At 35.1% G+C, this 12,175-nt stretch overlaps 1 pseudogene; it reads left to right on the top strand.

The window, feature by feature from the left end:
- Window positions 1-1,004: 1,004 nt before the first annotated feature.
- On the top strand, window positions 1,005-12,114 carry LOC109109386 (annotated as a pseudogene).
- Window positions 12,115-12,175: the final 61 nt, after the last annotated feature.

Here is a 12,175-nt window from a genome sequence, read left to right as displayed (position 1 = left end):
AACAATCTACTACAGTACGAGCAGTTCAAGCATCAAGGTGCACAGTTCTTGACACCTCCAGGATTAAAGCATGTTAAAGGCATTGCTACAGTTCGGCTGAGGTCAAATGCAGCAATGCAACTTTGCAAAAACGGAAACTAAGTAAGACTACATCTGCTGTGTGCTTACTCTTCAGCATACCCAGAGAAAAGCTGGTTTGTGATGAACAAGTTTGATTGGTGAATAACACTACAAATGTTGAAAATTATGCATCGTTTTACATTGTAAAATTATATAAATTGTGTTTAGAAATAGGATTACTACTAAACAAATCTAATTGCAATAGAAAAATATAGAATTGACACAATTTATGGTAATCGTACTGTTCACAAGATTAAAATGTTCACTAAATGTAGATGTGGTATATACAAAAAATATAAATTCCCGTTTTAATAGCCTGTGGCATCAATTGTCATTGTTTTTTAAAGAACGGTTTGCTACATTTAACTTGCATAAAGTATTTTAAAATAAAAACGTTCTTCTGTTTTTTGTAGAAATACCTTTTGATCAACATTTCAAGTTAGAAATAGGCGATTAAGAGTATATTTATGAACCGTAGTCAGTTTTTGTTATTAGTTTATGTATTTTAAAAGCATTAACGTTACCCTTCAATGCGCACTTCTAAAAATAAAAAAAATAAAATAAAAGTTATTAGCGTCTCTTCCGGTTTATTAAATAATCTGTTGACCCTTTCTATGTCTCGACCCATTACTAATCAACTATAATTAGCATTTTTTTAATAAACTTTTCGCGTTTACAAGCACAACGTATGACGTCGGCTGTGCATCCTCTCTCTTCTCATCATATCTCACTGATCATCAACTGTCTCCCAGGACAGGACTCCATTTTGTAAAACCCGATCCCCTCGAGCTCAAATGCCTCGCCTCCAATCAACGCTCACGTAAACCCCACCGCCGTCCAATCAGAAAATTACAAAATTTAAAAACAGGCCATCCCAGCCAATCAGAGAGCTTCCCGCCCTCAAGGACGCTGGTAGGTTGAGCGGTCACAGAGGGAGGAACGAGTTCAGAGCGGGGGCCAGTGTTTTTTAAACAATATTCTTTATTTTATGAAGTTCCGTGGATAAGCTTTAGAGATTTTTTGAATATTAAGATCGACTAAAGGTAAGAAATCATAATCAAATCACTCTGCATGTGTTTTGTTTTTGTATGGGAATGTGTATATTGTGACTGCGTAGCTAACGGTACATAACTAGATCAGTGTTCAGTCCGCCTTTAGCTCCGCTTTTATGAAGTAGCGAAGCATAATGTATTGCTATTAACGGGCACAAGCTCTATCTGCAGGTAACATAATATTTTAAACTCTTTATTTATGTAAATAGTACCACTGTTTGTCGCTGGTTTGGAATTTGACTCAATAACCCGATTTCCAGCCGGCTGGTTGCACAGGAAACTTTGGCACGGCGCGCATTTATTGTCCTCTAACACAGCTCTGCTGTTTTTCCTCACGATTTCGTCATTCATTTTTTTTTAAATTTTGAGTAAGTTAGTTAAAATTATATTTTATATTGGACGTTTCAGTTTCATTATTCTGTTTGTGCACGAAAGTGCAAGTGACTCTTTCCACTCTTGCGCAAAATAGTCTCGTTTAATGTTAACTTGATTTGACTCTGTTTTGGCAGTACGTTTGTGTTTAATACACTATTCGTTCATTATAACCGTTGAATTTTTTTGTGTCCGTTGTTTATTAACTGATTTATTGTCGCTGTTTATGAGCCTCCCTCGCGTGCGGACTGACAATGGTTTGAATACATGACGTTTTCCCTCCATTCCCGTGTCATTCTTTTGCCGTGTTAAAGGAACAGCATGTGAATCTGCTCTGGGTGCCTTTGCATCACACGAAAGAGACAATGAGACACAATAACTATTTAATTTATTATATTTCTAATAAATAATCCTGAATTTATATTCAGTCCGCCATAGCTAATGTATTCTATTCGTTGGTTTGATAATGTAAAATGTAAAAATGTGGTCACTGTTGGAAATACTGTTGATTTAAAGAGTAAAGTCAGATTTTCTGTCTTAAGTTTTACTTTGAGTCGATGTTTGTAGTGATAGTAAAGTGCGCGTGTCGTCGTGTGCCCCCTTGTTTGCATAACAATAGCAGCAGACTCCGCCCACTCACATTCACTCAGTTTAAATCTTTTGCTCTGTAGTTTCACTTCAGCTCTCTGGAAGCACATCGGATTTCTGCAGTGCTGGACTTCATTTCAGTGCTTGGGTGTGTGTCTGTGATCTGGTTCAGGAATGTCTGGAATGTGTTTCATTGGATTAGATGGTTTTAGGGTAGATGGCTTATGTTTTTATGATCAGTACTTCACATATGGTTTCAATATGATTTTTTGGGTGTTTCCTGTAATGGAGAGTGTCTGCTTATAAAGTGCTTCTAGATGTGCTTGTTTCTGGCCTTGCCTAAGCGCCAAAATCATATAGAGATTTGATGGTGGTGTTTGGTTTTCTGAAACAGATTTTCAGAAGTATTCTTAAACATCTTTTCTTTTTTTAAATCAGTATCAAGCATTACTGTCTTTCAGCTTTGAAGTGGTAGTTTGTTAAAAATTTAAATTGAGACAATAACTTTATTTTTTATTTTTAGATTTTATTTTGAAATATCTAATAAGTGATATTCAGAAGAATTTTTATTATTTTGACACTACAACCCAGTAATTGTTAGACTGTCTGCAACAATTAAAAACATATTCTGCATTTTGAATAATATATTATTATTATTAGTGCTCAATTTATTATATATTATTATATTATTTAAGCATTGTATTTATTGAAAAACTAGTCTAAATGGTTGCAAGCAAGCATATTTTATATTTATAAATACGTTTTATTGTTTATTAAGTGTCTTGTTTTTGGGTTATACAGCTTAAATTCTATATTATTTGTTATTTTGAGTATGAATGTCTGCAAAAATTATACAAAAAAAGTATTTTAATTATTTTATTTATTATTTTTACTTTTTAACACATAGTAGCTTAATGGTGTTTTAGGGCAATATTCTATAAAGATGCACCAGATGGTGCTAATTATGTGTAGATCCAAAAATGAGAACCAGTTAAGTAGAGAAGTGTGAATTTATAAACAAAAATACTTGTATTGATCTTTCTGTAGTGATTTTATTTTTATTTATTTCTTTGGTCTGCATATGGATAGTAAAAGTCATCTCACTGGCCAGAAGTTGTTGATACCTGTGTGATAGTAGAATCCCTCTCATAAAGGCCATTGAGAGCTCAACAATAGTGCTGGTGCAGAGAGTACAGTGTGGGTGTGTAATTCAGACCCATCAGCACTTCTGAGACGGCAGCTGACATCATCACTTCATTGTCATCAGGCCATGTACAGCTACTCTGGTGTTTCCCTTACGGGTTTACCACTGAACGTGTGTGAAATATCACAGAGAATCTTTAAGTCTGTAAAGATAGATTACTGGTTTGTTTTGAAGGGACATGCATATGCTCATGTGCATTAAGATTATAAAGGTGAACTGTGTTTAAAAATACTTCTATTCCAGCGTAATATGCAGAGACCACTGTAAGCTATTTATATGTTAATTGTCCCAAAAAGTATTAAACACTGGCCCTACCAAAACTCTTTTTGAGCATCTCAGGATCCCATTATGAGTTTTATAGTTTGTCTTTTTAGTGAATGACCTACTTTTGGTTTTTGTAAAAACCAAAAAACCTTTTCGCACAGATATTACACACTTGACTTCATCTTTAAAGGCTGCATGCTGGGATACTATCATTAACAGAGTTGCTGTTGATGTATTTTGTTTCTAATATGTCCTAATTTTCAGACTGTTACGTTTGTTTAGTAGTTAGTTAAACAGGAAAGGCAATTATCTTGTGTTAATTGTTTTGTAGGTAAACAATGCCGACTGCAAGGTTTCAGATTGGAGATACTGTAATGGGCCGCTGGCCTGGCAGTAACCTTTATTATGAGGTCAAGGTGCTGAGTTATGACAACAAGACTCGGCTCTACACTGTCATCTACAAAGATGGTACTGAACTGGAGCTGAAGGAATCTGACATCACGGTATGAATGAATTTGAGAATCATTCAAAGAGTGAATGATTGTGCCTCACTGGAAGCAAGAGCATCTGACCGTCTGTGCAAATGAGTTTGTTTGATCAGTGATACAAATTTACTTATTTGATTGATTAGTGACCTAGAAACTGTGCAGAATATTTTTATTAGTTTATGTCATAGTATTTCTTCAAATGTTTTAAAATTCTAAAGCTTTATTTTTAGGTTTTAAATCCAGTTATATAGATTTTTAATTAAGTGACATTATGGTACAATAAGGAAACACTAGATTAAGTTGCGGTCTGGATGTTGTTGTTTTTTAATTGCAGAGCCTGACAGTATTTAAGCAGGGAGTTACACGCTCTCGGTCCAGATCCCGCTCTCGCTCGCCGGGACGCCCGCGTCGCAGTCGTTCCCGTTCTCCAGCTAGGACGCCCCGCCGATCTTCCTCTCGCACCACAGATGTGCACAAGGAAAAACTCAAAGAAGCACTGGAGGTCCGACTCACCCCTGTGGTAAGGAGTCTTGTTTGCTAGGACAAAACAAACGCAAACTCTTTATTTCTGTCTGTCTTTCTCTTTCTCTCACACCCCCCTCCTTCATGCTCTGTCTGATATTTAGCATGTTCAGGATGTCAAATACATTAAAAACTTTAATATATAGTATCAAAAAAAAAACATTAGTCCTTTCATATTAAGATTTAACAAGAATTTTGGTAAGATTTTTAGAACTTTTAAAAAGAAGTCTCATGCTCACCGAGGCTGCATTTATATGATTAGAAATACAGTAAAAACTGTAAAATTATGAAGTATTATTACAATTTAAAACAACTTTTAAATTCAACTTTTTTTCTGTTTTATTATATTTTGAAATACATTTTATTCCGGTTGATTACAAGTAAAGAAGTTGAATCTAATTTAAAGCAGTTAACGCAAACATTTTAATGCTGTTAACTCATTTGTCTCTCCTCATGGGTTCACTTTATGTGTCCTTGACTGCCATCTGTTTCAGTCGATGACACACGAGAACAATAGCAACAGCAAACATGAGAAGAAAGAGGAAAATAATACAGCTAATACAGCTTCCACAATCACTGAGGTATGAATACATCACGGATTCACATTTTATTAATGTCTTAATCACTAGCAGCAATAGAACCTCCTTAATGTTTCCTGTCAGATGTTAGAAACTGCTGTAGTTAAGGCTGGAATGTCATGATGCATGCATGTTGTGCCTCTCATGTGTGACAGGAGGCCATTTAGTTGTGCACACAAAGCTAAAGCTGACTGTGGGCTCTGTTTAATCATACCCTCACATTTTACAGCATGTTTCTGCTCATGGGACAATTGAATGGGCTTTACAAAGCATGACCAGACGGCTTTAGCTTTACACTGTGTAATCCTAATAGTTTCTTTTCTTGACTTGGACTGACGTTGAGATTGATTGCCACTGAAACTTTGTGCTCGAGCATGACACAACACATACAAATATGTACATAAAAAAACAACACTATTTTTAATTGGATTCTTAACCTGAAAAGCAGTGGCTCTATTGGGGTTGCTCAAAGGTTTGGGGTCTTCATTGACAAATGCATTCGCCAAACATGCAGTCAAATATTTATAAAATTTAAAGTAACTAATGATTTTCTTTTAAATGTAATTTATTCTTGTGAGAACAAAGCTGAATTTTCAGCAGCTGTTACTCCAGTCTGTAGTGTGACATGACCCTTTAGAGAAATCATTCTAGTATTTGTTGTTCAAGAAGCATTCCTTATTGTTTTAAATGTTGAAAACAGTTGTGATTTTTGTTTGAAATAGAAATCTTTTGTAACATAAATGTCTTTACTGTCATTTTTTTATGCATCACTGCTGAATAAAAGTATTGATATCTTATGTATTTATTATTTTTATGAATAAAGTATTCATATTTAGAATGCTCTCTTATTGAAATGTTCTAACAGGAGAAGACAGAGACTGAATCAGAGAACCAGGCAGGTGGGCGCTACAATCTACGGCGCAGGAAGGACCAGGGTGATGGCAAGACAGTAGAGTTGGAGCAAAAGACAGAGACGGAGACATTATTGCGAACTAAACCACCCACTGCCAGTGCCATCAAAACGACTGATCTGGAGTTTGGAGGAAGAGTTGGTGAGTCTTCTCAGCAATTTAATGTGATTTTGGACTGTGTAGGCATCCACAGCACAAACCTGATGCAATATGTTGGTCTAAATAATTTTGCTACAAACAAAAAGCTTAAAAAAAGTAGAATATGGTCTCAAAGTCTACAGCAAAGCAAGCAGGGAAATATTCATTATTAATTATTATCAGAATATTGTGCATTGAAATGTGAATAGATATTTCCAGTAAATCATAAGTTATGATTATCCATTCCCTCCTGTCTTTCAGGTGTGTTCTTCCTGATGTTTCTGTTGCCTGTGGCTGTGTTGGCATTGCTGATTCTCTGCGGGCAGAAGGATGCCAGTCTCCAGAGCTTCCCTCTTGAGCTCCCTGCCCTTGAGTCTCTTTGGGACTGTCAGGTCTTTGGCATCGTCCTGCTCTGGCTTTTTCTCCCTGCTCCCTGTCGGAAAGGTACTGTCCACAAATCAAATGACCACCAATCACAACACACCACTAGACACATGACCACACACATGACCACATAACTCCGTGGCTCTCATTTCTGCTTTGCCTGTTAGCTGTAGTAAAGCAGGCTAGATTAGATTAATCACTATTGGTAGCATGCGGATAGAGAGCCTCGTTGGAAAACATCTGGTTTCATTTTACTCCATCCCAAAATGAAAATTTTGTCATTATTCACTTACCCCCATGTCGTTCCAAACCCGTAAAAGCTTCGTTCGCCTTTGAAGCACAATTTAAGATATTTTGGATGAAAACAGGGAGGCTTGTGACTGTCCCATAGACTGCCAAATAAATAACAGTGTCAAGGTCCAGAAAAGTATGAAAAGCATCGTCAGAATACTCCATCTGCCATCAGTTATTCAACGGTAAGTGATTAATGACAAAATTTTCATTTTGGGATGGAGTATCCCTTTAAAGGTAATTAAGATGGGATCTGAAAATTACAGCACGTTTCCATGACTTTAAACAGATTATTTGAAGATGATTCTGGGTTTTTTCAGAAATATAAAAGAGCTGATTGCCAAGCGATCATTTATTACTGAGTATGTATTTAATACCTTGTTTATGATAGAGCTGGTTTATTTTATATTTTATCTACTGCATGATATGTGACCCCAAGCAGAAAGATTTAGCTTGATGCATCTCATCCAGTCTAATCACACTATAACTATGCATTTCTATACAATTGCAAAGCAGCGTCACTACTAGATGCATTATTACAGACTTCAAAAAATACAACAGTTTTATATATGGCTTATCCAGTCATATTTTAATTTATTACTTATGGTGCATAACATGAAACAACTCTTTGCCAGACTTATTTGTTCATGAATATTACTTTGGATTGTGTCCCTTTTACAGATGTTACTACATGGTTATGTAATATATAAAATATTTGAGAATCACTGTAATATATCATAATGTATTTTAGTTATAATGATTGAAATATTATGAAAATCCTATGCTGCAAATGCAAAAATTATTATGTTAAACTTAATTTTATCAAACATTCCAGAGCTATACTGTTTGTCCCACTGGTGTTATGTTAGTAAATTATATATATTATAGTATTTATTCATATTTTCAGTTAGTTTTTGTTGTCATATTTTTTTTTTTATGTAATTGTTCATTTTTTAATATGTTTTTGCCATTTTAGGTTTTGATATCTGTTTAGCTTTAATTTATCTTATTTCATTTTTAGCAACTTTAGTACTTTATGAGTATAATAATAATAATGTAACAATATAGTAAGTATAATATAATTATTACTTAGTATTTAGTTTATACTTTTTTCTTTAATTTCGTTCTACCTTTCTAAGTAAAGTTTTTTTTTTTTTATCTAATATTTTAATTTTGGTTATTTCAGGTTTATTTGAGTTAACAAAATTATTAGTTTCAGTTAAGAACAACACTGATTAGTGGTCGCATGTGAATCCTTCATCTCTCTCCATCTCTCCACCCTACAGCTCGTTGAAGGAATGCCTCTCAAGAATGGGAAAACTTTGAAATACAGGATTAATGGTTAGTCTTCATTGTTGATATATTTTATGTTATCATTTCTAATGTCAATATAAAAGACTACCATTTAACAAACTTAAAGGAGTAGTTCACTTCCAGAACAAAAATTTACAGATAATGTACTCACCCGCTTGTCATCCAAGATATTCATGTCTTTCTTTCTTCAGTCGTAAAGCAGTTATGTTTTTTGAGGAAAATATTTCAGGATTTCTCTCCATATAGTGGACTTCTATGGCATCCCCGAGTTTGAACTTCCAAAATGAAGCTTGAAAGGGCTCTAAATGAAGGAAGAAGGGTCTTATCTAGCGAAACGATTGGTTATTTTCTAAATATATGTACAATTTATATACTTTTTAACCTCAAACACACGTCTTGTCTAGTTCTGCGTGAACTCTGTGCACTCTGGTTCATGACAGTTAGGGTATGTCGAAAAACTCCTATCTCATTTTTAAGGCGTTTGATCTTCTTTGCATGTTCACTTTGTAAACACTTGGTTGGTACTTCTGCAGCGATGTAGGATGATTTTGAAGTTGGAGGAGAAAATAAGATGGGAGTTTTTCGACATACCCTAACTGTCATAAATAATACACAGAGATCACGCAGAACTAGGCAAGACAAGCGTTTGAGGTTAACAAAGTATATAAATTGTACATATTTTTTAGAAAATAACTGATCGTTTCACTAGTTAAGACACTTCTTCCTATGTTTTCCTCAAAAAACATAATTTATTTTTTACATTGAAGAAAGAAAGAAAGACAGGAACATCTTGGATGACAAGGGGGTGAGTACATGATCTGTAAATTTTTGTTCTGGAAGTGAACTGCTTAAAATAAGGCATATTTATGTTTGGTTTTTAAAACTTTACTACTCCGATAGTTGTGAGTGATCTGTTTTAATGATCTCTGATTGTGTTCTGCATCAGGTTTCTATGCACTTCTCCTCACGGCTGTGGCAGTAGGTGTTGCCATGTATCAGGAGGTGGACCTCAGCTACATCCATGCTCACTTCCTGCAGTTCTACACCTCGGCCCTGCTCATCGTCACTCTTCTCAGCATCTACCTTTTCATCCGCTCCCGCTGGGCGTCTGAAGATGAGCTCGCTCCTGGAGGCAACTCTGGTAAGATGTTTAGTGTAAAATCAGACTGCATTGACTATCTTCTCTCATCTTAGCTCTGGGTATTTTCACTTCAGTGGCTTTTAAAGTTTCTAATCACCATTATTTAGGTTTAAATAATCATCCAAACACAGTTGTCATATAGTTCCTGCTACTTTTCTCAGTTCAGGTTAGACCAATCACAGCTGTTTATCTTTAGTAAATAAGCCTTCCATTAAGACCAGTTCATAGAGATTGCAAGGGAGAATTTCCATTTATGTTAAGTATAATTAAAAGTTTATTCTTGTTCATTTATTCTTCTAGGCTACATTATCTATGACTTCTTCATGGGCAGAGAGTTAAATCCCCGCATCAAGAACTTCGATATCAAGTTCTTCTGTGAAATGCGCCCAGGCCTGATGGGTTGGGTGAGTGTTTTTATTGTTTCACATCTGTCCAGTGATGGTTTAGTTTGGTTAGACTGATGTTGTAATCGCTCCCTCTTGTGGTCAAAAATCAGTAACACTCAAATTTCACTTTTTCAATCATGATTAAAAATTGTGTTATAAGCTATATTGTTTTCTTTTTTCTCAATTGAAGAAACATAATCATTGCTTGTTTCCACAGGTTTTGATTAACTTTGTGATGTTGCAAGCTGAAATGAAGCACCAGAATCTAGAGAATCCCTCTCCAGCGATGCTCCTGGTCAACATCTTCCAGCTCCTGTGGGTCGTTGATGGCTTTTGGCATGAGGTATAACAAATGTTTTACAAATTAAACACAATTATTTCTTAATGTGGTGTGGAAACCATCAACTGATTGTAATCAAATCACTCTGTATTTCAGGAGAAACTTCTGACCATGATGGATATAGTGTACGATGGCTTCGGATTTATGTTGACATTTGGAGATCTGGCTTTCGTTCCCTTCACATTCACCTGTCAAGCCTACTATCTAGTCAGCCATCCCAATGAACTCTCTGCATTCTGGATCATTACTCTCATCATTATGAATGGTCAGTTTCTGCTGTGTTTTTTATCAGTTTTTCTTTAGCTACACTAGTTTTAAAGAACACAATATTAATATGCTCAGACTTTAAACGCAACGTTTCAAATGTCCCTTACAGGAGTTGGATACTATATCCAACACAAAGAAAATACCCATAAGTAAGAATCCATCAAAAACAACACTGACCCAAAAGTGTCTCGAAACAAATTAAAAAAAAAAATAAAAAAAAGAACAAACACAGAATGTTAAAATAGTTTGGTTTAAATAGTTTTTTAATCTTATCAGACCTGAAAACCATCCCTACTGCAACTGGAGAGAGTCTTATTGTGTCTGGTCTCTGGGGGTGGGTCCGTCATCCTAATTACTTGGGTGACATCATCATGGGGTTGGCCTGGTCTCTTCCGTGTGGTAAGCATTTGACTTCAGTTCACCTTTCTGATGAAGTGAAGCTGTCCAATCATTCTGACTTGACTCAGTCCTGCATTTTATTCCTGATCTTTCCTGTAGGATTCAACCATTTGATCCCGTACTTTTACCTGATTTACTTGATCACTCTGCTGGTGCACCGTAACGCACGGGACGAACACCAGTGCAGGAAAAAGTACGGCTCTGCATGGGACGAGTACTGCAAAGCTGTCCCGTTCCGCATTTTCCCAGGAATATACTGAGGACTCACAGACTCAATCTGTTACGGACACTCGGGGCAAATAAAACTTTCCTCAGGATGAGATTGAACATCAGACATGGGAATGAATTCTTAGCAGCTTGGCATCTTTTTTAAATCTTTGACTTTTTTTGTAATTGAGCATCAAGTTAAAACCAAATTTTCTGCTTTGTCACAAAACGTTTACGGATTGTGGACACTGCCCCATTTTTGATCTCTTAAAGATGTATATTGTTGTACAGATGTTTTTTTTTTTACTCACAAGATTGTTTTGCATAATCCGTAACTTTACATCTCATTTTATGTACACATATACACATTTGAAGTATCTGCTTGGCTATTTACCATTGGCTTTTGTAATGACAGTTTGTGTAATGCTTTTGTATATTGTGTATGATGGGATTTTTTTGAATATGTATAGTAAGAAAAGATGTAATGTTCTTTCTCAGGACCAGCAGTTTGTGGAGAAAAAAAAAAAAAAAACGAAACTATATTTTCTTAATTTCTGTACATACTTAATAGAAAAATGTTAGGATTGGTTTGTATTTTAGGCATTATGCACTGTTACACAACTTTAGTTTATCCAAAGTTCACAAAATTTGGCTTTGCTACCTCAGATTTTTTCCAGTTGAAAACAACGTAAAAATGAGTTTTGTTTTTAGTCCGTTTTTTGAAACTGGATTTCAGGCACTATGTAAAGTGTCTTAGTATCTTTTGCGAAATCATAATTGTTTGCTGTGAACAATAACTTTGAGCTATGAACTTCAATCTTGTACACTTCTTTACATTTTCATTAAGGTTTTAATTTAAAATGTCAATGCTATAAAACTGTGAATGTGTAATGTAAAGCTTTTCTTAACTTATCTTTTATGGAAGTATATCACCTGTGGGCATAATATTTGTCCTAATGAAAGTTTGAAATAAGTGTTTATGACTAAGATGAGCTTTAACTTTATCGCAGTGAAATGAAGCATTGTACAATGTTATTTATCTGGTTAAATTTTAGAATGTTGACTTTTGTTAAATTTGGTTATCTGGCAATCAATTTCTGTACAAACAATTTTTAAATATGCATTAATAATTAAACCACTAGACAAACCGTCTGCCACATGTGTTGCCACAAAATGAAATGTCCAGAATACATTCTTTTATCGGTTACA

This window comes from Cyprinus carpio, chromosome B20, assembly GCF_018340385.1.
Source record: "Cyprinus carpio isolate SPL01 chromosome B20, ASM1834038v1, whole genome shotgun sequence".
Taxonomy (NCBI): domain Eukaryota; kingdom Metazoa; phylum Chordata; class Actinopteri; order Cypriniformes; family Cyprinidae; genus Cyprinus; species Cyprinus carpio.
This window is presented reverse-complemented; position numbering and strand designations above follow the sequence as displayed.